Consider the following 25,534-nt stretch of genomic DNA (forward strand, 5'->3'; position numbering starts at 1 on the left):
TGAGCAAACGTGCTCGCCTAATTCCGCCCTGAAGACTGCAGCTGTGCGGCAAGGGGGGTGGGGGAGGGGGTTGGAATAACCCGCAAGTTTTCCAACAGAAAGTGTATGCGAACAGGAGAGGTGAAGGCCCACCCGATTCCGGGCACGTACCGACACAGCATCTAATCAGTGTCACTGCGAGGAACACGCTTCCGCGGCGGGCGACACCTCGGCCCCCGCCAACCTGCAGGCGGAGGTGGGGGGGGGGGGAGGAGGGGGATGCAAATGGCGTCTAGCGTCACCCTACACTCTGCACGGCTCCCGCTGCCTCAACTCCCAGTAGACTTCGCAGCGGGGCCAAGCGCCGCCACTCGGGGGTCCCGAACACGCTCGCCGCCCGCACCCCCCTGGAAAACGAACTAGCACCACTCCCCGTGCCCAAGCCATTATTCCCCTGCCCCCACCACCGGAAGAACTGCCCTTCCCCGATGAGGGGTGAGGTGGGAAACTTTGTGCGAGGACCATGCCGCCCCTCTTCCGCGTGGCGTCCGAGAGGAACATGGGTGGGTTTCCCATCAGAGGCCTGACCACACCCTCCCACTTATCTAGGCCTCGGACCTCAACCGCGTGGCCTACGGAGCAGAGGGAAACACTTCAGGCCACTCCGCGAGGGGGGCACCGAAGTCAGGCGTCCTCAAGCGCTCTGGCTACTGACCAAGTTCGTGTTCTTTCCATCCCACGCCGGAGTAGCGCTCGCTACTTCGGGGAAGCGTGAAACTCCTCATCCCCGGCCACGAGGCCACCCCTGTCTTTAAGGTAGGGCCGATGGTCTCCATACAGCACCCTCTCCCCCTCCGCAGCCCCCGCACAGCTCACACAGCCCCGGGGCGTCCTCAGAGATGGCCTGAGCCTTTCCTTCCGGGGGAGAGGGAGGTGTGTAGGTCGTGTGCACCACGACTCCAGCCGGCGCCCTCCGCGGAGCCACCGCGGCAGCCCTCCCCGCCCGGAGTCGCCCTGCGGGATGCAGCCTCCCCCGCGCGTAATGGGGCACCCCTGGGACGCAGACAGGGATGGCGGTTCCGGTCGTTCCTGGATTTGCGTGCAAAGACGAAAACAAGGCCGGCGACTACAGGAGCGGTGCCTCTATTCTCGGGGTTCAGACGACCGCGCTTTCTCCGCGTCGGTCCCGCTATCGCCACTCTTGCCCGGGGGGGACCCGGCTCCCGTACCCCCCACGCCACCACCCCTCCCCCACAGCGATCTCCCGTCCCGCCCGTGCGGCACCACGCGGAGCTCCGAGCACGCTGGCTCCAACCCCAGTCCTTCCATAACTCGCGCGCCTCCCTCGCCCCAGGCTCGGGACGCCACTCGCTCAGCGGCCCGAGTACGCCGGTTCCATCCTCTGCTGCGAAAGCCGCCGCCCCGTGCCACCCCCGCCCGGCCCGGCCCTTGTCCCAGCCCGGCTTCCCCGCCAGCTGCGCCGCCACCGCCGCACGTGACCCGCCCCCGTCGCGGCTTCCGCTGAGCTGCCTGTTCCGGAGCACAAACAATTTCTGCTCTGACGCGGGGTCTCTCGGGCCCCGGCGTCCTCTCCTCCCTGCTTCCCCCCCTTCCGGGTACGAGAACTCAAAACAACTCGCTGACCTTCGGGCCGACCAGCTCCGGCTTCCACCGACTCCGGCATTCCGTTCAAACCCGGCAGCCGCGGCTTCTAAGATTTCACTCCGCGCTGGGCTGGGGGGAGGGGGTGATTTCTCCGGGAGGGGGTGTCTCAGATCGAAAGAGCCACTTCGCGCTCATTCCTCTCTTCTCAAGTGAGTTTTTAGACTGTCGGCAGACCTTGGGGAAAGCCGCGCGCAAAGAAAGCCGCCCCCCCCCCCAACTCCCACCCCAACACACACACACACACACACACACACACACACACTCACGTCTTGACGAGGGCCTGACCCGATTTCCAGGGTCACGGCCCAGCGGCAGAAGGCCTGGCCCGCCTCGGAAATACCATCAAGCGGTGGAGGGTGGCAGGGATCTGAGCTGGGGTGGGGTGGAGGGATCGCGCTAAATAATAATAGTACTCCCACTTCAGCGCTGTGCTGAGTACTTTACGAGCCCTCAAACTTTACAGGTCAGTTACATGAGTTTATCAAGTCACCCAGCGAGTTAAATGACTTAGTGGGAATTTGAAGCCCAGTATCCCTGAGTGTGAGCGGTTAAACGTTATGTTAGTGGTCACCTTGGAATCAGAAGTCCAGACCCATCTACAAAACTTAGTGTTTGTTTGAGGACTGTGTATTTTTCACGTTGCCCTGTGACTGACACACAGTAGGCACTTGGTTAATAATGGTGAAATGAATGGGTATCTGAAGAAACGATTAACAGAACCACCCATGGCAAGAACCACCCATGATTTTAGAGAAAACGGCCCCAACCACTGCTCCTTCTAAGAGGACTATTTTAATAAAATCTCTAGCTGTTTTGTGACTGTTTGCAGATAACAGGAAACTCTTATTCAAAAATACATTAACTTCCCACTCCACCCCTCCCCCCAACCAATCAGCCTGGCAGCATTTGAACTTGCTGGGGCATATACCCAAAGCAGCTTTTACTTGATCTCAGCCATTTCCCCCCACCCTTCTCTTTAGGCTTCTGCTTAGGATCAGGCATATCTGAACATATCACAGGAAAGGAGGGTACGCCCACCAAACATGGCTCATTGGTTCCCCTTCCACAGGCCAGTGGTGGCAGCCGGGGTGGGGGGGTGGGGGGGGTGGGGGGGGTGGGAGCGTGACTTGCAGTTAGCGCTTATTTTTCAATTCACAGACCACATAAGGAACACCATGATCGTGCATCTGTGCAGCTTGTTCCAGAGTCCCAGCCCTCACCAGCTGTGAGGTCACATCTCTTGGAAAGCAGTCATCTACCTCAACCAAAAGCTTGGAGATGGCTTGGCAGTGGGACCACATCTGCCATTTGAACAGCCTACCGTTGGTGCTCTGGGCTGTCCGGCTCCTTCCAGTGGTCCAAGAGAAGATGCGATTTTTAAAAATGCGTATATTCAGGTAATCCAATAGAACATACTTTTATGTCATATTGTTATTCCCCGAACCCTCATTTTCTAAACCTAACCAGTTGTGTATTCTGTGTCACTAATTGGGCAGCCTGAAATGAGGACCAATTTCATTTCCAGTTACCTGAAAGTAAACTCTCTCCTTTCCAACTCCATTCCTGCAGCATCTGTTGAATGCCTCTGCCATGTAAGTCACTCTCTTAGGCAGAACATGGGAAAGGAAAATGGCCAGCCTCTGTTTCTGATTATGGATATAGTCTGTCCTCCCTCCCTCTCCCCCTCCCTCCCTCCCTCCCCTTCCTTCTTTGTCTGTCTTTCTGACAGTTGTCTATTTTGGCTCATGTTCCTAAGATTATTAAGCAAGAAATGAAAGTGTTTATTTTCTATGTAACAACCCAATCTTGATTAGAAGTCTGGGGCTTCAGCCACCTCTTTTACAGTCTGGTCTGGAGTAACCAACAGGGCCCTGTGACCTCAGTCTGAAACATCAAATGATTTCCAAGGAGGCCACACGCCTCAATCCCACGTGGCCAGATCATAGCTGAGCACAGCCTTGCCGAAACTCACTTACCCTTCGTGCAGGGGGAACTGGTGACAAGTGATGCTGAACCGGAGGTTCAGGATGCTAATTTGATTTATTATCTGTGTACAGCCTGGGGAGGAGAAAAGGCTCATAAAAGTGTTCTAGGCTGGTCATTCTGAATGTGAGCATTTATTTATCTGCAAAACTGCCGAATGTCCCTGCAGGAAGTCGCGGGCGCAGCAACCCCTGACTGCACAGACAAAAGTCTCCCCTTTACACAGGGCTGCTTTTATTGTTTCCAACAGCTTTGTGCTTTCCCTGGGGGAAGAGGAGAGTCATAGAGCGAGTTTTCTTCCTCTTTTCTCACGCTGCAGAGGAAGTGATGTTGTGGAAACAGTGGCATTAACTTGGCCTGCAAACCACATCAGAGCCAGAATTGGGAAAAGCTTGGAGCAGAGTGGCATTCCAATGGCTTTTGTCCTCCAGGTCCCCCCAAAACCCAGCCTGGGTCTGAGCTTGGGGATGGCAGGAGTTCACAGGTAGCACAAAGCAAGAGAAGTCATACTTGGGAATCATTCCCTGGGTACAAGGGGCTCCCTGGGGATGGATGTTCCTGATCAATTAGGAGTCAAGCCCTCAAAGGACTTCTACAGTACTTTTCATTCATTCTTCATTCATTTATTGGACCACGCTTAGGGGTTACCCATTTTGTGCCTGGCACTGTGCTGGGCCAGGGAGTGGAATGGTAAGCCACAGAGATACGGTCCCTTTGTCATGGAGCTTACATTCTACTTTGCTTGGCACACAGAAGGGTACTGACTGTGGTCTCGACCATCAAATCCTGTAGGTCGTACCTCCTTAACCTTTCTCCTGGGCTCTTCCCCATCTGACCCTCTTAATTCAGATCCTTGAGAGCTCCGCATGGAACAATGGAACCCACCCTCCCCAAACTCGCCTCCTCCATCTGATCATGCCACCCACTGCCTTGAATCCTTGAAGCAGCAAGAAGAGGAGAGACAAGGGGAGAAAAGGACACCCCCATCCAACTGAGTCAGCCTTCTTTATAAAGATTTTTCAGAAGTCCCACCCCGTGATTTCTACTCATGTCTCATTGGCCAGTTGGCCACCTCTTCCTGCAAGGGAGGTTGAGTAATGCTACTGCTTAGCTTGAGGCCATTGCGGCCTCCAGTTACTAAGGAATTGGGGGGATGGATGCTGGGGTGGGCAACCAGCCCCCTTAGCTCATACACCTGCAGAGAATGTGATGGACAGTATGACGTCACTTAGGAGGTGGTAGGAGAGCATTCACGAGGGAGCTTTTGGGGTCTCTTCCTGGTTCACATCCCGGATGTCTGGGACCTCTGTCCTCTACGGGATTGGAATGCCAGCAGTCTCTATATCGCTTTAGGTGCAGGTGGAGTCTGTCCCCCCACCCCAGGAACAAGGGAGCCAGAGAGAAAAAAAGCTGGTTAGGCAGGGCAGGGCTGGCTATATGGCATCTGATCAGTGCAGTCACAGGGTCCTGTGCTCAGAAGGGCCCCACGCTGTTTACTACTCTGCAATTGCCACCTTGGCATTCTGAATAATAATATTTCAAATCTGGGTTTGGTAGGTGAAGTCTGATGGGACAGTGGAGCATGACCCAGGGGCATGGAGCCCCAGCTCATGCATGGTCCCCCCTCATGCCCTCCACCCCCGGTTTACCTTCCTGTGATGGGTTCTCAGATGCTGGTTCCCCACCTCCTGGTGCCCCTGGCCCTACTTGGCCTCCTGCACACCAACCTGGCCTTGGGGCTGCTGCCGCCCTCTGCCCCTGGCACGAGCCTGGGTACTAACTTTGGGAAGGTCAGGGTTGAGGTCCAGTGAGCCTCATAGCATCTTGGGGGTGGGGCAAGGTAGTAGCACTTTGGATCTGACACTTGGCAGGGACCTCTCCTCCACGGAGGATCCCAGCCCCAAATGTGTTCCAGCTTGGAGGCTGTGATCCCTTGGAGGCCACTGAGTACCTTGGGTTGAGGCAGTGGACATGTGGGAAAGAGAGACTGACTTCCCAGCCCCTGGCTGAGGTCCTGCGTTTTAGATTTGTTCTGGGCCCCACAGATTATGTAGTCAACTCTGCCTGATCGTGGGACCATGGTGTTCAAGCTTGTGGACAGGCCAGGGAAAACTAGTCTGCAGAAAGGCAGAGAATAAGAAAGATATACAGTAAAAAAAATAGAGTGCCTTCAGAAACACAGGGCCCCAGAGAGGGCAAAGGTGGGTTTCTCAAAGATAGGGGTCCAGTGAGGGGGTCCTGCCCCTGCCCCGGGGTGGGGAGCCTGGCTGTACTTTTGCTCCTGAGTTCTTCTCATCAGTTCTCTTCTGTTCTTTGTGCTACTATGAGTGGATCCCCCTGATTACCAAGTAAAAGTGCCCCAACCCAGACAAAAAAAAAAAAAAGCCTGATTTATGGTTTATAGTATTGGGTTTCGGTCCCAATTTTGCCATATAACTAGCTGTGTGATATTGCGCGAGTTAGTTATTCTCTCTGAACCTTCATTTCTTCAACCTTAAAAAAATCGGCTGGACTTAATGGTACCAATGTTGTAAGTTGCTCTGAGGATTATCTGTTTACACCCCTTCTTGTTAATAGAAGGATTTAAGACACAAAGGCATGCAGAGAATTTTGAGTGAAACAACTTCCTTCTCTGTTTTCTCAGTTCTTAAATACTGCATACTTGAATCTGGTTAGCTGAAGTGTTAGAATAAGGTCAAACAAGATGAATGTTGTAGGTTTGAGCACTAGACAGGTTTGCTTAGTGTTTTTCCATGACTAAAGACTCAACCCATAAGGTAGATATTTCAGTTATTTATCACTGTACAATGAACAGCTCCCAAATGTATGTAACGACCATATTGCTGTATCCTATTGTCTTGTGGGCCAGGAATTGGCCCAGGACTAAGATGGGTTATTCTTCTGCTCCATGTGGAGTCAACTAGGGACTCTCAGTGACATTCCAGTGGTGGATGAGCTGGCCTGGAGGGTCCAGGCTGGCTTCGTGCACAAGTGTGATGCTTTGATGGGGATGGCTGAAAATCTGGGCTCAGCTGGGACTGTAGAATGCGGTTCCTATTTCCAGCATAGTGGCCTTAGGATAGTAGCACTTTTGTCATGGTGGCCCAAGTTCTGAAAGACCAAGATATAATCTAGAAATCCTTTTCTGACCTAGCCTTGGATGTCATGCGGTATCGCTTATGCCAATTCACCTAATTAGAAGAGAGAAGCTCACCCAGATTCAAAAGCAAGGGACTGCATGAGGGCATGAATACCAGGATGCATGGGCCATGGGTAGGGCCATCACAGTGGGCCAACTACTCATATGTTTGTTCCCTTAGTCCTAAGGGGGCAGAGTGCAACGATATGGATGGAAGAGCTCAGCTCCATCCCCATTCATCATCAGAAGGGTTCTGGGAAATCCTGAGCAAGGAGCAGGAGATGGAAAGGCTCTTGGGAACATCGGCCCCTGCAGAGAGCTAATTCCATAGGTTTGGCTCCAGGATTTGTATATTAAACCCTAGTCCTGCTTCAAAACCAGCCTCTTGGGCTCTTGAACTTACAAAAAAATCTCTAGTTCCTATGAGGGAGTTACTATTATTGTCTCCATTTTCTATATGAGGAAACTTAAGTAAATTGCACAGAATCACAGCAAAAAAATGGTACAGCTGGAATTTGAACCTAGATATATCTAATGCCAAAGCAGTAGGTCATTTTATGGTTTACAGTTTAAGGAACTTTCCCAGGGTCACCCGGAGAAATACAGAAATACAATTCAGCACCCCTTCATGGTAAAATCACTTAGCAAACTTAGAATGGAAATTCCTTCATCTGATAAAAAGTATGTACAAGCAAAACTTATAACAAATGTTGTTTAGTTGCTAAGTTGTATCCAACTCTTTTGTGACCCCTGTGGACTATAGCCTGCAAGGCTCCCCTGTCCATGGATTTCCCAGGCAAGAATACTGGAGTGGGTTGCCATTTCCTTTTCCAGGGGATCTTCCTGACCCAGGGGTCAAACCTGTGTCTCCTGCATTGCAGGTGGATTCTTTACCACTGAGCTACCAGGGAAGCCCCAACAAACATTGTATTTAATGGCAAAATATTGAAAAATTCCCTCCTGAGATCAGGACCTAGGCGTGATGCTTGCTATCGCTCTTCCTGTTCATTATTACTCTGGAGGCCATATAGCCAGTGCAGTAAAGCAGGAAAAAGAAAGAAAACTCATCAAGATTGGAAAGGAAGAAGTGAAACTGTCATTATTCACAGATGACATGGTTGTGCACAGAGAACATCCAACAAAACATAAAATTCATCTATTAGAATTAATAAGGGAATTCAGTAAGGTCACTGAATTTAATGTAGGGCTCTGGTAAGGAGTCAATGAGAAGTTTATTTCAGCTACTAAACCCTTACCTATTTAATCCTGATAACCACTTCTTTTTGGTCTGTGGCCCTGGTGACACTTCCCTCTTGGCGTTCCCTTTCCTCTGTCTTCCTTGATAGAGTCTTCTTTTGTGTCTCATCCTCCTCTTCTGGTGTCTGCTTCTTCAGTGTCAGCTGAGCTCAGAGTTCTATCCATGAACAGCACCACGGCAAGCACAACTCCATCACGTTCTATATGGATGGCACCCCCTCATGGTTGTCTGACACCCTTATCACTTCTTTCCTGCATTCTAACACTGACTTAGTTCTTGGTTTCCCCACCTCCATTTCCCCCAGCCCCATTATTTTTACTGTGGTAAAATGGGCATGAAACTGACTATCTTAACCATTGTAAGTGTACAGTTCAGTGGTATTAAGTACATTCACGTTTCGAAACCATCGCCACCGTCCTACCTCAGTCTTGCTCCCTGTGTTTTCATCTGTTCCGCAGGCCTTGGGGGTGACCTTAAGAAATGCAAACTTGATCTTGCCACCTTTTCCCTCTTTAAATTCTTTCAAGATTGCAGACACCTTGGTTAAATTCAACATCCTCTGCCTGGTATAACAGCCCTCCATGATCACGACTCTTGCTTCCATGACTGTTTTAATTTGGGTACCTCCCAAAGCTGACCATGAGCCAAGGATCTGGGGGCATAAGAGAGGTGATCTCAGGAAGCACAGTGAGGGATTAAAAATCAAGACAGGGACGGGAGGAATACCAATATAGGGTCCGTTCATGAGCAGGTTATCAACATGAGCAGCTGGGGCTCAATTCTGCTGGTGCCTCTGTGGGATCCTGTGTAGCACACCCCTCAGAGTATCTATCCACCAACTCCCATCCAGTGGTGTGCTAGTAAACCAGATTTCTTGGAGAACAAAGAAAGTCCCAATTGATGGTAATCGCCAATTGCCAGGGTATAAATATTCCCACTGTGGCTGATTGGAAGCTACCAGTGTCTTAACAATTGGCTTGCAAATTTTCTGAATACGTTAACAGTCAAGCTCCAGAACTCGTACCACGGCTCCAGCACACTCCGGCTCTCATGATTTGAGGATGATTTCTGGGAAGCTAAGCACTTAAGATCTGCCTGCACGTATGGTAGCCAGCTGAGCTTGCTTCAGAGGCCTGAGAACTCCCTCTGATGGAGTTTCAGGAAGTCCTCATGTATTTGGGAAATCTTTCCAGGTGCCTTCTGGGTTGAGTGGAAGGACATGGGTGGGACACCAAAAGAATTTGCAGTTAGGTCTTTGCTGGGCTCTTGCTCCCTGCTTGGAATGCCTGTTCCTTCTTAGCCCCACACTGCGGAGCTTTTGCTCATTCTTCAATACTCAGCTATGGTGTCACCACCTCTGTGAAGCCCTTCCTGATTCCCCACAAACTGTCCCTGCTCTCATGACAGCCTGGAAGCGCCCCTTAGCTTGCTAATTGCTACCTGCCTTTGTCCTTCACTGCACTGCAAGCTGCCCAGGCCCAGGGATGTTGTCTATCTGTTTCTGTAACCACAGTAGTTAGCCCAGTGCCCAGCGCAAACTTAGCTACTTAAGAAACAGGTGACTTTCTCCACCCCACCCTAGCGCATAATAATGATTGAGTCAAATTAACACTCTCCCCCATTCCCCCTTCTCTGTTTATATATCCACTGCTCAATCAATCAGTGGGTCTCTACAGCTTTATGGCTTATTCCCATCCTTTTCTAAAGAGGACTTTAGGCAACAAGCAGGTGCTTCTTTTCCCATGAAGGTGTGAGCGACCATATTTTCTAAGGCAATGATCAGGACACGTGGTCTGACACATGTTCCAACACATGGTCTGACAATGGGACAGAATATTTTAAATCACTACCGTCTTGGAAAATCTGGACTGCATGGCTCCATGTAGAAAGGAGCCAGGAGCCACGGCCTCGTCATGCCCACCCAGAGCAGGCAGGAGTGCTGTTTTAAAGACCTCTGTGATTGGAAAGGCGGCATGTCAAGATAGCTGAAGAGGGAAGTTGATTTCTGTGGCACTCTAGCTGGAGTGATCGTAGGGAGCAGGGAAAAATTTGTGGCAGAAACAAGCTCTCATTAAGACCATATGCTGTATTTCTAATCGATGGCTTTTAGAAGTAATTCCCCGACATTTCATTCATTTTTACTGCCTCCCCTTCAGGGGCAGGAAGAGCAGCATTGTTAGCCCGCCTTTATAGATGAGGGTATTTAGAAACAGAGAAGTTCAATGGCTCAGCCCCAGTCACAGAGTGAATCAGAGACACTGCCAGCCTCGAATCCAGAATTCCGACTTGAGCTTTTGTGCCAAGATCCCTTGGGGCACATTTCCTCTCTCATTTGCATAAATCATCAACATTTTTTTCCAAGCTTGTGCTGAGAAAGCCCCTTTTCAAACAGCGGAAACTCCCTTTGCCTTCTGTCGCCTTAGTTTTATTTTATGAACCAAATTCTTTTACTTCAACACGTAGACTTGCTATTTTCCCTTCCGTTGAGCCCTTTTCGAAAGAGGTCGTGACCTTTGCTTAGAGATGCAGTAGAAACCGGTGAGCCTAAATGAAATAAAACAGATGATCTGCAGGCCATATAAAGTGTAATTTCAACTAATGTTCAAAATCCCATGCAGTTGATTATAAATCTTGGATCCTGGCAGGTTATCAGGAAAGTAAGAGTGAATAAATGGCGCTACCGATGTTTGGACCCCGTAGGGCGGAAGATGTCCCTCCAACCTTGGGACAGATTCCTAGGATTAGAAATAAGAAACTGGACATACCAGAGCTATCAAAGCTTTGAGAAATTTCAATTTGGAAATATGTAGGGAGCCATACCTGAGACTGAAGGTATGTGAGCCTGGGCTTTTAATCACCAGCATAATTACATAATTACTCACAATCTTTTCACATATTTAAGACATTCTTAGCTTATGACCTCATCTGTCTGATGGTCCTTAGGTGACTCCAGTATTGAGGTTTCTGGGCATGAACTACGCTTCCTGGAATCCCAGGTCAGCACTTAGTGCCTTGCTGACACTCACCAAATACTAATAATCCTCCTGAAAGTAAAAACATATGCAGTGTGTTTGGAAAAATCTTCTCCTCCCTGTCAAGTATGTTAGATAATCAAAATAATTTATGGCTTGTCTGTTTAACCATTAGGAAAAAAAAAAGGAGTTCTATCTGTTTGAAATCTTTGGTGAAATAAAGTTCAGCACAGAGGAAAAACTTTTTGTCTACATGACATAGCAATTTACTTTATTACTTATCACATTAGTCAGCTATTGCTGCAGTCATGCTGTGTAACAAAAGTTTTAAGCGCACCCGAACTCAGCAGCTTTAAATGTTTATTTCCTGCTCATGGGGTGGGGGTTCTGTTGATCTCAGCTGAGTTTGGCTGCATGCTGTAGCTTGGGTCCAGGTCTGCTCCACGTGTCTCTTCATTTTCTTTGGGCCAGCAGCTTCCTGGGTGCATCTTCATCTTCCGGTAGATAACCAGAGAGCAAAAGGCAAGCCAAACAATGCAAGCACCTTTAAAGTCTTGGCTGGCATCACACCTGCTCACTCTCCATTGGTTACAGCAAGTCACAGACTCAAGTCCAAGGTCAGTGGAGCAGGGGAGGACCACAGGCCCAAGAGGGAGTGGGAATGGGAATAAATATTTACTGGATAATACTCCAGTCTCTCACATTATCATCCCTGAAAGCCTGTGTTATGGGCTGAATTGTGTGAAGTGTGTGAAAGTGTTAGTCACTCAGTCGTGTCTGACTCTTTGTGACCCCATGGACTGTAGCCCGCCAGGCTCCTCTGTCCATGGGATTGTCCAGGCAAGAATACTGCAGTGGGTGGCCATGCCCTCCTCCAGGGGATCTTCCCAGCCCAGGGATCGAACCCAGGTCTCCTGCATTGCAGGCAGATTCTTTACCATCTGAGCCACCAGTGAAGCCCATGGAGTGAATTGTATCCCCCCCAAATTCATAATGTTGCAGCCTGACCCCCCCCCCAACCCCTCAGATTGTGACTGCTTTAGGAAATACGGCTGTTAATGAGGTGATTAAGTTGAAATGAGGCCATTAAGGGAGCCCTAATCCAAACTGGCTGGTATCCTTATAAGAGAAGGACATTTAGATACACAGGGGAAAGGCTGTGACAGGACCCAGCGAGAAGGTGGCTGTCTGCAAGCCAAGGAGAGAGGCCTTGGAAGAAACCAAACCTGTCAACACCTTGATCGTGGGCTACCAGCCTCCAGAACCGTAAGACGATAAATTTCTCTTGTTTAAGCCACCCAGTCTCTGGTATTCTGTTTTGACAGCCTGAGCTAACATAGCATGTAAACCCCGTGTGGGTGACTCAGGGATGTGTCTTACTCACCGTGTTGTCTCTCCCACAGTACTTAGCACATTACCATGTGTACATGTTTATGTATATTTGGTGAATGAATGAAGTCTTCTCTCAGTTTCGATATCAATAATTATTTATTTTATCAGCCAGACTCATGGTTAGAAACCTGTTTAAAGTTGTTTTAAGCCCAATGGAAATTTTTGGGGTCAAATGACTGGGGCAGCTTGTAACATCTACAGAGTGATTCTAGGAACCAGGGCCTCACCTGCCAGATCCTGTCTCCATAGCCTCTCACTGAGGCACTTGGCCTTGTTTGTGTAGAGAAAATGACTACCAAGAGAATGCCAGATTATATTTTCCAAAGGTGATGACAACAGTATCTCCCATCCCAGCTGCTCGTCTAACAGTGTGACTTTGACATTGCTCCCATTGAGAGGTAGGGTCTGTGTTTTTCTGCCTTTGAATCTGGGTGGGCCTGTGATGATGATGCAAGTGACACCATGTGACTAGGCTAGGTCATAAAGGACAGTACAGTTTGTGCCTTGTTTGCTGGAAAAATTGCATTCGGTGTCCTGAGCTGCAGTGGCAGAAGTCCAAGGCTACCATGCTGTCAGGAAGCCCACGCTACATGGAGAGAACACATGAAAGTGTTCTGGCCAAGAATCCCAGCTAAAGTCCCATCTAACAGCCAGCATCAACCACCACATAGGAGCAATGCTGCCTCCACATGACTCTGGCCCCCAGCCATTGAGTCCTCCCTGTTGAGGCCCAGATGTTGGGGAATAGGGACAAGTCCTCCCCACTGTGCCCCATCAGAATTCCTGACCCACAGAACCTGTGAGCACGATAAATGGTTGTTTTATGCTGCTGTGCTTTGACATAATTTGTCCCATAGCAATAGTAAGTGGAATAAAAAGGCCAGGTTTACACTCTTAACAGCTACCTAGAAAATTCTGAGAAAGCTCTCCAATTGGCCAGGCTTGAGTCACATGCCTACCCCTTGAGCCAACTGCTCCATCCAGGAGGAAGTAGATTAGCTCTAGCCTAGTTTATGTCTGCGGAGAAGGCAATGGCACCCCACTCCAGTACTCTTGCCTGGAAAGTCCCATGGATGGGGGAGCCTGGTGGGCTGCCATCTCTGGGGTCGCACAGAGTCAGACACGACTGAAGCAACTTAGCAGCAGCAGCAGTTTATGTGTGAATTCTTGAGGGGTCGTTATGGCCACACACCAGACACCCAAGGCTAGAGTTATTCACCAGAGGCGGTAGGGGTGGTATCAGAAGGAGTATGAGACTGTTCTGGGCAGAGTGAAATAAGAGCTGTACTGTATCATCTTTAATTGGTAATCTTTTTTTGGAGGGAGGAGGAGGTTTAAGATGGTTTCTTTTATGTTTTAAAAATTTTCATTGGAGTATAGTTGATTTACAATGCTATGTAACTTTCTGCTATACAGCAAAGTGATTCAGTTATACATATATCCACTCTTTTTTGGATTTTTTCCCATATAGGTCATTACAGAGTATTGAGTGAAATTCCCTGTACAATACAGTAGGTCCTTATTTGTTATCTGTTTTATATATATAGTAGTGTATATATGCGGAGAAGGCAATGGCAACCCACTCCAGTACTCTTGCCTGGAAAATCCCATGGACGGAGGAGCCTGGTAGGCTGCAGTCCACGGGGTCACACAGAGTCGGACACGACTGAAGCGGCTTAGCAGCAGCAGTGTATATATGGAGCTTCTCTGGTGGCTTAGATGGTAAATAATCCACCTACAATGCAGGAGACTCGGGTTCAATCTCTGGATTGAAAAGATCCCCTGGAGAGGGAATGGCTACCCACTTCCATATTCTTTCCTGGAGAATCCCATGGACAGAGGAGCCTGGCAGCTGCAGTCCATAGGGTCACAAAGAGTCAGACTCTACTGAGTGACTAAGCACACACAGTGTGTATATGACAATCCCAATCTCCCAAATTTATCCCTGCCCCCCCTTACCCCTGGTAACCATAAGTTTGTTTTCATCTATAACTGTTTCCTAAATAAGTTCGTTTGTACCATTTTTTAGATTTCACTTCTAAGTGATATCGTACGATGTTTGTCTTTTTCTGTCTGAGTTACTTTACTCAATATGACAATCTAGGTCCATCCATGTTGCTGCAGATGGCATTTTTTTGTTCATTTCTATGGCTAAGTAATTTTCCATTGTATGTATGTACCATATCTCCTTTATCCATTCCTCTGTTGATTGACATTTAAGTTGCTTCCATGTCTTGGGTATTGTAAATAGTACTGCAATGAATATTGTTGTTCAGTTGCTCAGTCGTGTGTGATTCATTGCTACCCCATGGGCTGGAGCACTCCAGGCTTCCCTACACGTCACTGTCTCTCGGAGTTTGCTCAAACTCATGTCCGTTGAGTCAATGATGCCATCCAACCATCTCATCCTCTGTCGTCTTCTCCTCCTGCCTTCAATCTTTCCCAGCATCAGGGTTTTTTCCAGTGAGTCGGCTCTACATATCAAAGTGGCCAAAATATTGGAGCTTCAGCTTCAGCATTAGTCCTCCCAATGAATATTCAGGGTTGATTTCCTTTAGGATTGACTGGTTTGACCCCCTTGCTGTGGGGAAGGAATACTCTCAAGAGTATTCCCCAGCACCACAGTTTGAAAGCATCAATACTTTGGCCCTCAGCCTTCTTTATGGTCCAATTCTCACATCTGTACTGGAAAAACTATGAGGGCTTCCCTGATGGTTCAGATGGTAAAGAATCTGCCTGCAATGCTGGAGATCAGAGTACTATCCCTGGGTTGGGAAGATCCCCCTGGAGAAGGGAATGGCAACCCATTCCAGTATTCTTGCCTGGAGAATTCCATGGACAGAGAAGCCTGGAGGACTATAGTTCATGGAGTTGAAAAGAGTTGGACACGACTGAGTGACTACACTTTCACTTTCCTTGACTATATGGACCTTTGTCAGCAAGGTGATGTCTCTGCTTTTTAATATGCTGTCTAGGTTTGTCATAGCTATTTTTTAAGGAGCATCTTTTAATTTCATGGCTGCAGTCCCCGTCTGCAGTGGTTTTGGAGCCCAAGAAAATAAAGTCTGTCACTGTTTCCATTTTTTCCCCAATTATTTGCCATGAAGTGATGGGACTGGATGCCATGATCTTAGTCTTCTAAATGTTAAGTTGTAAGCTAGCTTTTTCACTCTCCTCTTTCACCCTCATCAAGAGGCTCTTTAATTCCTCTTTGCTTTCTGCCATAAGGGTGGCATATCTGAGGTTATTGATGTTTCTCCTGGTAGTCTTGATTCCAGCTTGAGCTTCATCCAGCCTAGCATTTCACATGATGTACTCTGCATATAAGTTAAATAAGCAGGGTGACAATACACAGCCTTGATGTACTCCTTTCCCAGTTTTGAACCAGTCAGTTGTTCCCTGTCCAGTTTTGACTGTTGCTTCTTGACCTGCATATAGGTTTTGCAGGCGGCAGTTAAGATGGTCTAGTATTTCCATTTCTTGAAGAATTTTCCACTGTTTGTTGTGATCCACGCAGTCAAAGACTTTAGTGTAGTCAGTGCAGCAGAAGTAGATATTTTTCTGGAATTCCCTTGCTTTTCCTATGATCCAGGGGATATTGGCAATTTGATCTCTTGTTCCTCTGCCTTTTCTCAATCCAGCTTGTACATCTGGAAGTTTTCGGTTCACATACTGTTGAAGCTTAGCTTGGAGGATTTTGAGCATTACCTTGCTAGCATATGAATTTAGAGCAATTGTACAATAGTTTGAGCATTCTTTGGCATTGCCTTTCTTTGGAATTGGAATGAAAACTGACCTTTTCCCGTCCTGTGGCCACAGCTGAGTTTTCCAAATTTGCTGGCATATTGAATGCAGCACTTTAACTGCATCATCTTTTAGGATTTGAAACAGCTCAACTGGAATTCCATCACCTCCACTAGCTTTGTTCGTAGTGATGCTTCTTAAGGCCCCTTGACTTTACGCTCCAGGATGTCTGGTTCTAGGTGAATGATGACACCATCATGGTTATCCAGGCCATTAAGACCTTTTTTGTACAGCAGTGAATATTGAGTGCATGTATGTTTTTGAATTATGATTTTCTCTGGATATATGCCCAGGAGTGGGATTGCTGGATCATATGGCAGCTCTATTTTTAGTTTTTTTTTAAGGAACCTCCATACTGTTCTCCACAGTGGCTACACCAATTTCTATTCCCACCAACAGTGCAGACAGATTCTCTTTTCTCCACAGTCTCGCCAGCACTTATTGTTTGTAGATGTTTTGTTGATGGTCATCTGACCCATGTGACATGATACTCATTGTAGTTTTGATTTGCATTTCTCTGATAATTAATGATGTTGAGCATCTTTTCAAGTGCTTTTTGGCCATCTAAGGTAGATGGCTTCTTTAAAAAAGAAGATGGGAGGAACTTCCCTTGCAGTCCAGTGGTTAAGACTGTGAACTTCCAATGCAGGGGCCATGGATTGGATCCTTTGTCAGGGAACTAAGATCTCCCATGTGCTGTGCAGCATGGTTAGCAAAAAAAATTTTTTTTTTAATTGGAAAAAAAAAGAAGGTCAGAGATCAGGCTCTATTACTCACAAGCGGTGTGACTTTGAGGGAGTTCCTTTGCCACCCTGAGCCTAATAAGAATATTTTTTCTACTTCTCTGGCAAGTTGTTAAGAGTGTGTTAGAAGCACTTTTCATTTTAGTCAAAATTTATGTCGTCTGTCATCACTTGGAAGCAGGACTTCAGTGTCTTGCTGAGGTGTCCACATTGCAGTCTGCATTCATTTCCACATGGCTGCCGTCTTCTCTTTTCCATCCCCAAACACACACACATACTCGCCAGTTGCATATGGCGTGCATGCACACATGTTGTTGTTGTTGTTTAGTCACTAAGTCATGTCTGACTCTTTGTAACCCCATGGACTGTAGCCCTCCAGATTCCTCTGTCCATGGGATTTCCCATGCAAGGATACTGGAGTGGCTTGCCATTTCCTTCTCCAGGGGATCTTCCCAACCCAGGGGTCAAACTTGCATCTCCTGCATTGCAGGCAGATTCTTTACCACTGAGCCACCTGGGAAGCCCACATACATGTTTTAAATATGTATTTTTCATATATTCCCCACATAACCAAACCTTTCTTCTTTTCTGAAAGCCAGTAGTATTTTTGCAGCCTAGAAAATTTCCCAGGATCAGCACACTTTTTCTATAACGGCCCAGAGAAGAAAAATTTTAGGCTTTGTGGGCCACATGGTTTGTGTTGTGACTACTAAACTCTGCCCTTGCAGACAAAGCAGCCACAAACAATATATAAGTGAATGGATGTGGCTAGGTTCCAAGAAAACTTTATTTACAAAAACAGGTGGTGAGCCAGATTTGGTGCACACGCTGTAGTTTGCTATACAATCTATATCAACACTATCCAATAGAAATATAATGCAAGCCACATATGTGGCTACAGAGAGAGGGGATGTCTCCCTAGTTTCAATTCCCAACCTGCTCCCTTGTTGCAAGAGAAGGTATCCAGGCAGAGCATCAAAATACATGAACACTGCAGAAAGGAAGTTGTCAGAGTACAGTGAACTGTCTCCGATAGCTGCCAATGAACTCAAGCAGGCCAAAGGGATAAGGAATGGGGCATCAATAGCATCTGCCTTGGGGAGCAAACCTAAGGAAGAAGTCTGTGCCTCGGATGGTAGAATAGTGAAGTGTGGGAGAGGGTACTAAGGCATTGGAGATATCACAGTGCTGCTGGATCAAAGCTTTCCTGAAGCCAGCCAGATCTTAACTCTGGACTTTAAGGTTATGTGAGCCAATACATCCCCCAATCAGTATGTAAGCTGGTTTTCACGTGGGGTTTCTATGACTTGTAATGAAAAGCAGTTTTTACTACTCTAGAAACAAGCTAATTAACTCAGAGATTCTTTGGATGCTGAATAGTCTTACTATACGAATTGAGACTGGCAGAGGTGTGAAGTTTCTCATTTAAGTGTTTCTCAGCCCCCCTTTATTTGATAGGAAACTTCCCTCCCATTCCAGCCCCTCAATCAACAAAACAAGCACAACTTTTTTCCCCCTCCAATTCTATATCAGTAGTAAAATAAGACTTAAGAAACATCCTGAGGAGTTTGGGTAGGATCTATTTCTGAATTGCATGTGGTCCAACCTATTGGCTGAAGCAGAGCGTAAATGTACCATTATTAAAGAAGGTGTGATACACACACACACACACACACACACACACAGGAATACTATTCAGCTATTAAAAAAGAAGGAAATCTCGCCATTTGTGACAGCATGGATGGACCTTAAGGGCACTGTGCCAAGTAAGATAAGCCTGACAGAGAAAGACAAATACTGTATGGTGTCACATACGTGGAGTCTAAAGACAAGACAGAACGCATAGAGAACAGATTGGTGGTTGCCAGAGGCAGGGGATGAGGGGGAAGGCAAAATGAGTTGAAGGAGGTCAAAAGGTACAGACTTCCAGCTATAAAATAAGTAAGGCAAGGGATGTAACTACAGCATGGTAGCTCTTGTTAATAATACTGCATTGCAGGACTTGAAAGTTGCTAAGAGAATGGCTCTTAAAATGTCTCATCATCAGAAAAAGATTGTGTAACTATCAATGGTAATGAATGTTAACTAGACTTACATTGTACTGATCATTTTCAGTATATATAAATATGGAATCATTATGTTTTTTACTTGAAACTAATATAATGTTATATGGCAACTACATCTCATTCAAAAAAGAAAGAAACCCTCAGTCCAAAAGAGACCAGGGCAGGTATGGTAGGTTGTTGGGTCCCTAAACACACATTTCAACTCTCCTCACTGACAGTCCTTTAGAGCAAGGCTCTACCTCCAATAACCCACCTTCTTGTATATCTGTGCATGAGAGATGGCCATGTGATTCCACTGTAGCCAGGGGGACACAGTCAGAAGTTAGCTGGCATTGCATCTTCTGTTGCATTTCCTTTGGCTGGAGTGAGGGGCTGGGGAGACAGACAGGCCTTGGTTTCTTCTTGGCCTTTGTGGGCCACCCTCCTAGACCTGGACTCAATTACCCTGACTCCTTATTGCCTGAGATAAATCAGGGCCTTTGCCGTTAAGCTAACAACCACAGTTGTTGAGTTTCTCTTATGGGCAGCTGAATGCAGTCCTGTGTGATGCAGAATTATGGAAACCTCTGCCTCTTTGTACTTCCCTGGTGGCTCAGACGGTAAAGCGTCTGTCTACAATGCAGGAGACCTGGGTTCAATCCCTGGGTCGGGAAGATTCCCTGGAGAAGGAAATGGCAACCCACTCCAGTACTCTTGCCTGGAAAATCCCATGGACGGAGGAGCTTGGTGCAGGCCACTGTCCATGGGGTCGCAAAGAGTCGGGCATGACTGAGTGACTTCACTTTCACTTTCTGCCTCTTTACTTTCACTGGGATAGTCCTTTACCACCTTCCCAAGGATCACAGGCATGTAGGAGACCTCAGAAGGCCTAAACTGTGGCCAGGGCAACCGATCCAAATCAGAACATATGAAAGTGGATAGAGCAGAGCTGAATGGCCATGGGAGGACCTCGGCCAGCTTACTTTTAAAAGTGTTCTGGGAATCCAGAGTAGATCATACAGGGTTGGCTGGTGAATGAGAGGCTCGTTCATCCCTCTCATTGGTATAGACTCGGCGAGTGAGAAGTGCCCAGATCTCAATTCTAACGCATGGAGGGAGAGGGGTGCCCCCCACCGCTGCAACAACAAGCAGTGCCTGGGACACCAGCTGGGTATCCAACAATTCAGCTCAATTCTGACCCCATCTACCTGGAGAGAGACACAGATCCCTCAGGTTAAGGGCTCAATCCCGCAAGACAGCCCTCCACCTGCAAGTCCAAGTTGTCACCTGTGCTTCTAACCTACTAGCTCTAAGTCAGAGGCTCCCTCAGCCTCCTCCTCAGGTTTGATTAATTTGCTAGAGCAGCTCACAGAACTCAGAGAAACCTTCTACTTACTAGATAACCGGTTTATTACAAAAAGGTATGTCAGGAACAGGCAGAGGGAAGAAATGCATAGGACAGGTGTGTGGAAAGGACGAGGAGCGTCCATGCCCTCCCTGGACTTACCACTCTCCCCACTTCTCCACGTGTTCGCCAGCCCGGAGGCTCTCCTAAACCCTGTCCTTTTGGGTTATGGGGTTTCATTACACAGGCACGATTGATTAAATCATTGGCCATCAACAAGTGATTCAGCTTCCAGCCCCTCTTCCCTCCCAGGAGATCAGGGGATAGGAATGAAAGTTCCAAGCTTCCAATCACAGGGTTGGTTCCTCTGGTGACCTGCTCCTATCCTTAATAAGGAGTCCAAAAGTCATCTCATTAACAGAATAAAAGACACCTCTGAGCACCTCTGAGCACTTAAGAAATTCCAAGGGTTTTAGGAGCTCTGTGCCAGAAAGGGATGAAGACCAAATCTATATTTCTTATTGTCAATCATGCAATCACAGCATTCTCTCTTGGACGCTGTCAGAGAAGAGTGAGCCATCAGAAGCTAAATGACAACCCCAAGCTTCACAATGGGAAACATCTCCCATTTCTCTAGGACCTGAGTGCTCACCAAACCCTCATCCCTCAAGAAAAAGGCCTTTCATTTTAGCTCCTGTGCTCTCAGGCACCCCCATCATTCTCTCCACTTTTCTTTGCTGGTAGTTTATGGCATTTAAAAAACAACCATCACAACAAATTGCCTTTTCTTCTTGCCTTTCCAAAAAGAAACCTAAGTGCTAGTATTATTTTCCACTTTTAATCACGGCTTGACAGAGATGGAAAGTTAAGTCATGTAATTGCTTTTGTGTTTTGTACTTCTTTTCACTATTTTGGAAAAAAAAAAGAAATAGTTCAATGGATAAAATGTGGGTTTACACCAAACCCCAAACATCACGAGCGTTAATGACAACCATGTGTTATTCTGGAGAATATGCCCCTACTCTGTGGGAGTGAGAAAAAAATCCGGCACTGCTCGGCTTGTACGCAGAGGAAGCCAAAGAGTTCCAAAGGTGTGTTTGAGGACAGAGAGTTGTTTCAGGTGTCTCAAAGTAAAAAAAGATATATTTTGTAAAAATGTAAGATGTAGATAACCATAGGCGTTCTTGCAGCAAGATTGCCTTCCCCAAACTATTGAGTCTTGAAACATCAGTCTCAGAATTGGAAGGCTGGGATGCCTGGAGGCACATGTGGTCCTTCCCGCCGCCTTCTGCCTGGATCGTCCACAAAACCACTGGGCCAGCATGTGGCCCTCTGTGCAGAGGCCAAGGAGAGGGGATGCAAACAGGTGGAGTGGCTGCTCGGCCTTGAATGCCCCCTATGCCCACTGAGAATGGAGCTGGATGGCCTCTCCCCCCAGCATGGATCTTTCCCCATCTCTCCCGTGGCCAGAAGCCTCAGGTGAGCTGGGATGAGCTCAGTAGGGACCCACTTGGTTCCAGGAGCCATGACTTGGCCCTGAGGAATCATAACTGCTTGCTGGAAGGGATGCTGCAATCCCAGTCTTTATATGTATGAACTTAGTGACTGTTCCAGGACTAGAAGCCCCAAATTGTAAAGTGCATAGGAATTTCTGCTTGGTGACAAAGTCTAGTGTACAGAGACGAATGCCCTTTATTTTCCTTTTCCTTTTTACTTACTTTTTCTTCTTCTTTTTTTTTGCAGTCTCTAAGTTTCTTTTAACATGAGTTTTTAAAAACAAGCATCCACTAGTGGGGGGCAGTGAGGGTGGGAGAGGAATGGAGGGCAGGGCAGGGGAAAGGAATTCCGCTCCACTGGTTATAAAGCTCCAGAATTAACTAGAATTACCTTGGCTCTTGAGCTCTTATTTCCACTGATGGTGGAAACTGTCAGCATGCCAGTTCAATCCAGCTCAGCACTTCTTGTTTAGAGGTAGTCCCTCTCAGGGTAAATGCGGCCCTCCCTCATCCTCACCTCTTCCTTTCCCTTCTCCCAGGGGTAATCAAGGGCTGGCCCCTGGTCCTACAGGCCGCTGCTGGTACTCCCTGCTGCTGCTGCTGCTGCTGCTGCTGCTGCTGCTGCTGCTAAGTCGCTTCAGTCGTGTCTGACTCTGTGCGACCCCATAGATGGCAGCCCACGAGGCTCCTCTGTCCCTGGGATTCTCCAGGCAAGAATACTGGAGTGGGTTGCCATTTCCTGGTACTCCCTGACTTCTGCCCAATTGGATTATTCACCTCTAGATGCATAGCAAACCTCTGCAAAACTCAAAATAAGCACAGTATTTATTTTTCCAATAAAATCTGTGATTTGAGCAGGGCTTGGCAGGGACAGCTCTTTGATGTCAGCTGGGGTGGCCTGAGGACTGAGGGTTGGCATCACTCCACGGCCCCCTCAGACTGTGGTTGCAGGGTGTCATCTGAGACCTCATCTGGGGCTGTCAGCTGAAACACCTATACATGACCTCTGCCTGTGGTCTGGGCTTCCTCACAGCATGGCAGCTGGGCTCCAAGGGTAAATGAAGAGGAGAGGGGTTGGAGTGCGCCACTTGGCCTTCCATGACCTAGTCCTTAAAAACCGTGTATCACGTCATCACATTCTGTTTGTCAAGGTGGTCACAAAAGCCTGCCCAACTTCAAGAGTTGGAGAGGAAGACTGCTTCCTGGGGAGGGGGTATTAATGGCACATTCTAGAAGAGCATGTGAATTCATCAGTGTTGTATAGGCTGCTTTCCAAATACAGTCGGCTACACCCTCTCTTTCTTCCTGCATTGGCTGCTGATCATTTTAGAGCTGCCACTGTCTCTGGTTCCTGTGGTCCTCTCTAGTCCCCTCACTGCTACCCAGAGGCCTTTTGGTTTTCCAGCCTCAGCCATTTCTGTGTCCATCTTGGGAATGGAGACATTTACACAGCTGTTTTCACATGGTTGAGAATGCTGTTGGCCTCCAGGCCTCCTGGGCTATGGCTATCCTATGGCTCCTCACCACATTGGATGTGAGGCTTCTCTAGTTTTTTGGGGGGTGGGATGGGGAGAACTCCTATCTTAACAACAGAGGTAACATTTAACCTGAGAGCTTCAGGATGAGTCAGAGTCAGTAATAATAGGGCCAGGGGAAGAGTATTTTAGACAGAGGGAACAGCAAAACCAGGCAGGAGAGAGCATGGCTTATTCAAGGCATAGGAGTATAATTAGTGCAGGATATGATTTGGGGAAGTGAAGGCAGGTAGACAGAAGGAGAAAGATGAGATGAAAGGAAAGGTGGGTAACTATTAGACAGTGCAGGACCCTATTGGCTAGTTTGGATTTTATTCTAGAACGTGTTTCCTAGCAGACTCTCCCGCTTCCCTGGTAGCTCTGCTGGTAAAGAGTCTACCTGCAATGCAGGAGACACGGATTCCTGGGTCAGGAAGATGCTGTGGAGAAGGGATAGGCTACCCACTCCAGTAGTCTTGGCTTTGCCTCGTGGCTCAGATGGTGAAGAATCCGCCTGCAATGCATCAGACCTGGGTTCAGTCCCTGAGTTGGGAAGATCTCCTGGAGGAGAGCGTGGCAACCCACTCCAGTACTCTTGCCTGGACAATCCCCATGGACAGAGGAGCCTGGAAGGCCACAATCCATGGGATTGCAAAGAGTCGGACACAGCTAAGTGACTAAGCACAGCACAGCAGACTCTCCCGCGTCTACAGTTCCCACAAGTAGCAATTTTTTTGGAGGGGTGCAAAAGTCCTTTAAAAACAAATATTTATTGACCGCATACTCAGGACAGGAAAATAGAAGGCATTGTTGGGGGTGGGGTAGGAATAGCTTGATATTGGAGTATTAGCATTTAGAAGTTACCCAGTTTGGTCCATGTATTGATATTAGCTGAGTATCTCTGGGCAAGTTACTTAACTTCTCTGAGCCTCAGATTCATCGCTAGGCAACATTGTGAGTTTTAAACAAAATAATGCATATAAAGGTTCATGGTGAACTCAAGGGGCCTTATATACACTATTGTTATTGATATAGGGCTTCCTCTGTGGCTCAGTGGGTAAAGAATTCACCTGCAATGCAGGAGATGTAAGAGATTCAAGTTCAATCCCTTGGTCGGGAAGAACCATGGAGGAGGGCATGATAACCCACTCCAGTATTCTTAACTGGAGAATCCCATGGACACAACTGAGTGATTGAGCACGTTATTGATATATTAATATAATATTAATGTGTACGTTTATTACACTCTTTCTGGAGTACCCAAGGGCCTATTTGAGGGTGGGTGGGGGAGGGGAGAGGATGGATATAGAGAAGGACCTAGAAGGAAAAGGGCTGAAGGGAGGGGCCCTGGGGGGTGGAGTTGGGAGGGACAGCAGGGGTAACCAATGGGTCACTCAGGCAGTGTCAGGGGCCAGAGCAGACACTGTGGATACCCATCTCTGGATCCCCTCGGCCCACCTCTGAGTTCGCCTGCAGTTGCACTGAGCTGTTTCTAGAGAGCTTACAGGGCTTGCTTCTCTTTCCTTCTCTGCCTGTGGACTTCCTTTGGCACCAAGGATCTTGCTGGAAGCATACAACCTGGAAATGCCACAGAGTGAGCATCCTGGGGAAATGCTCAACCCAGCTAAACCCGAGTTGGGTGTTAGGAGTGGGAGATGTGTTCTGACATGTGTCCCACATGGCCTCTCGGGGTCTTGGGTGGGAGGGAGCTGCTACCCTCAGGGTAACTTGCTCATCAACACCCCTAGAATGGGCTTCCCTCTTCATCTCTTCTTTCCACTCCCTCACCACGCGGGTCACCTTCCGAATAAGCAACGTGCACCCAAATCCTCAGCTCAGGCTCTGCTTTCGGAAGAACCGCAGCCAAGCCCCATTCCCAACCCGCTTCCCTGATGTATAAAGTGAAAGGCCTGAAAGCTCTCTCTTCCGGCTCCCTTCACAATTATGGTTGGCCACGTGACCCACTGCCAGGTATTGTCTCATAAGCCAAAGCCTTTTGGAAGGTTTCTTGGAAAGCTTTCACTTCTTTATAAAAGGAACAGATATTTTTGCTGCTGGCACACCTCCCCCGCCTTCCTGCCTTGACCATGAACATGCTCTTAGAGCTGCAGCAGCTGTCTTGAGGCCAGAAGGGAAGACCAGGAGGATCACAGAAATGCTATCCCTGATGTATTAAGGCACTGAGCTCATATCTATAGA

At 47.8% G+C, this 25,534-nt stretch overlaps 1 protein-coding gene and 1 long non-coding RNA gene across 2 annotated transcripts in view; one reads left to right on the forward strand and one right to left on the reverse strand.

Annotated features, from left to right (window-relative positions):
- BCOR (BCL6 corepressor) overlaps positions 1-1,811 on the reverse strand; it is a 119,294-nt gene extending 117,483 nt beyond the window's left edge. The window contains exon 1 of the mRNA XM_070289905.1: positions 1,624-1,811. The gene's annotated coding sequence lies outside the window, so the exon portion shown is untranslated. The remainder of the gene's footprint in view (positions 1-1,623) is intronic.
- Positions 588-25,534, forward strand: part of LOC138930202 (uncharacterized) — a 29,135-nt gene continuing 4,188 nt past the window's right edge. The window contains exons 1-3 of the long non-coding RNA XR_011446116.1: positions 588-795; positions 2,803-3,041; positions 11,471-11,613. This is a non-coding gene — a long non-coding RNA (uncharacterized lncRNA). The remainder of the gene's footprint in view (positions 796-2,802; positions 3,042-11,470; positions 11,614-25,534) is intronic.

Source organism: Ovis canadensis, chromosome X (genome assembly GCF_042477335.2).
Source record: "Ovis canadensis isolate MfBH-ARS-UI-01 breed Bighorn chromosome X, ARS-UI_OviCan_v2, whole genome shotgun sequence".
Taxonomy (NCBI): Eukaryota; Metazoa; Chordata; class Mammalia; order Artiodactyla; family Bovidae; genus Ovis; species Ovis canadensis.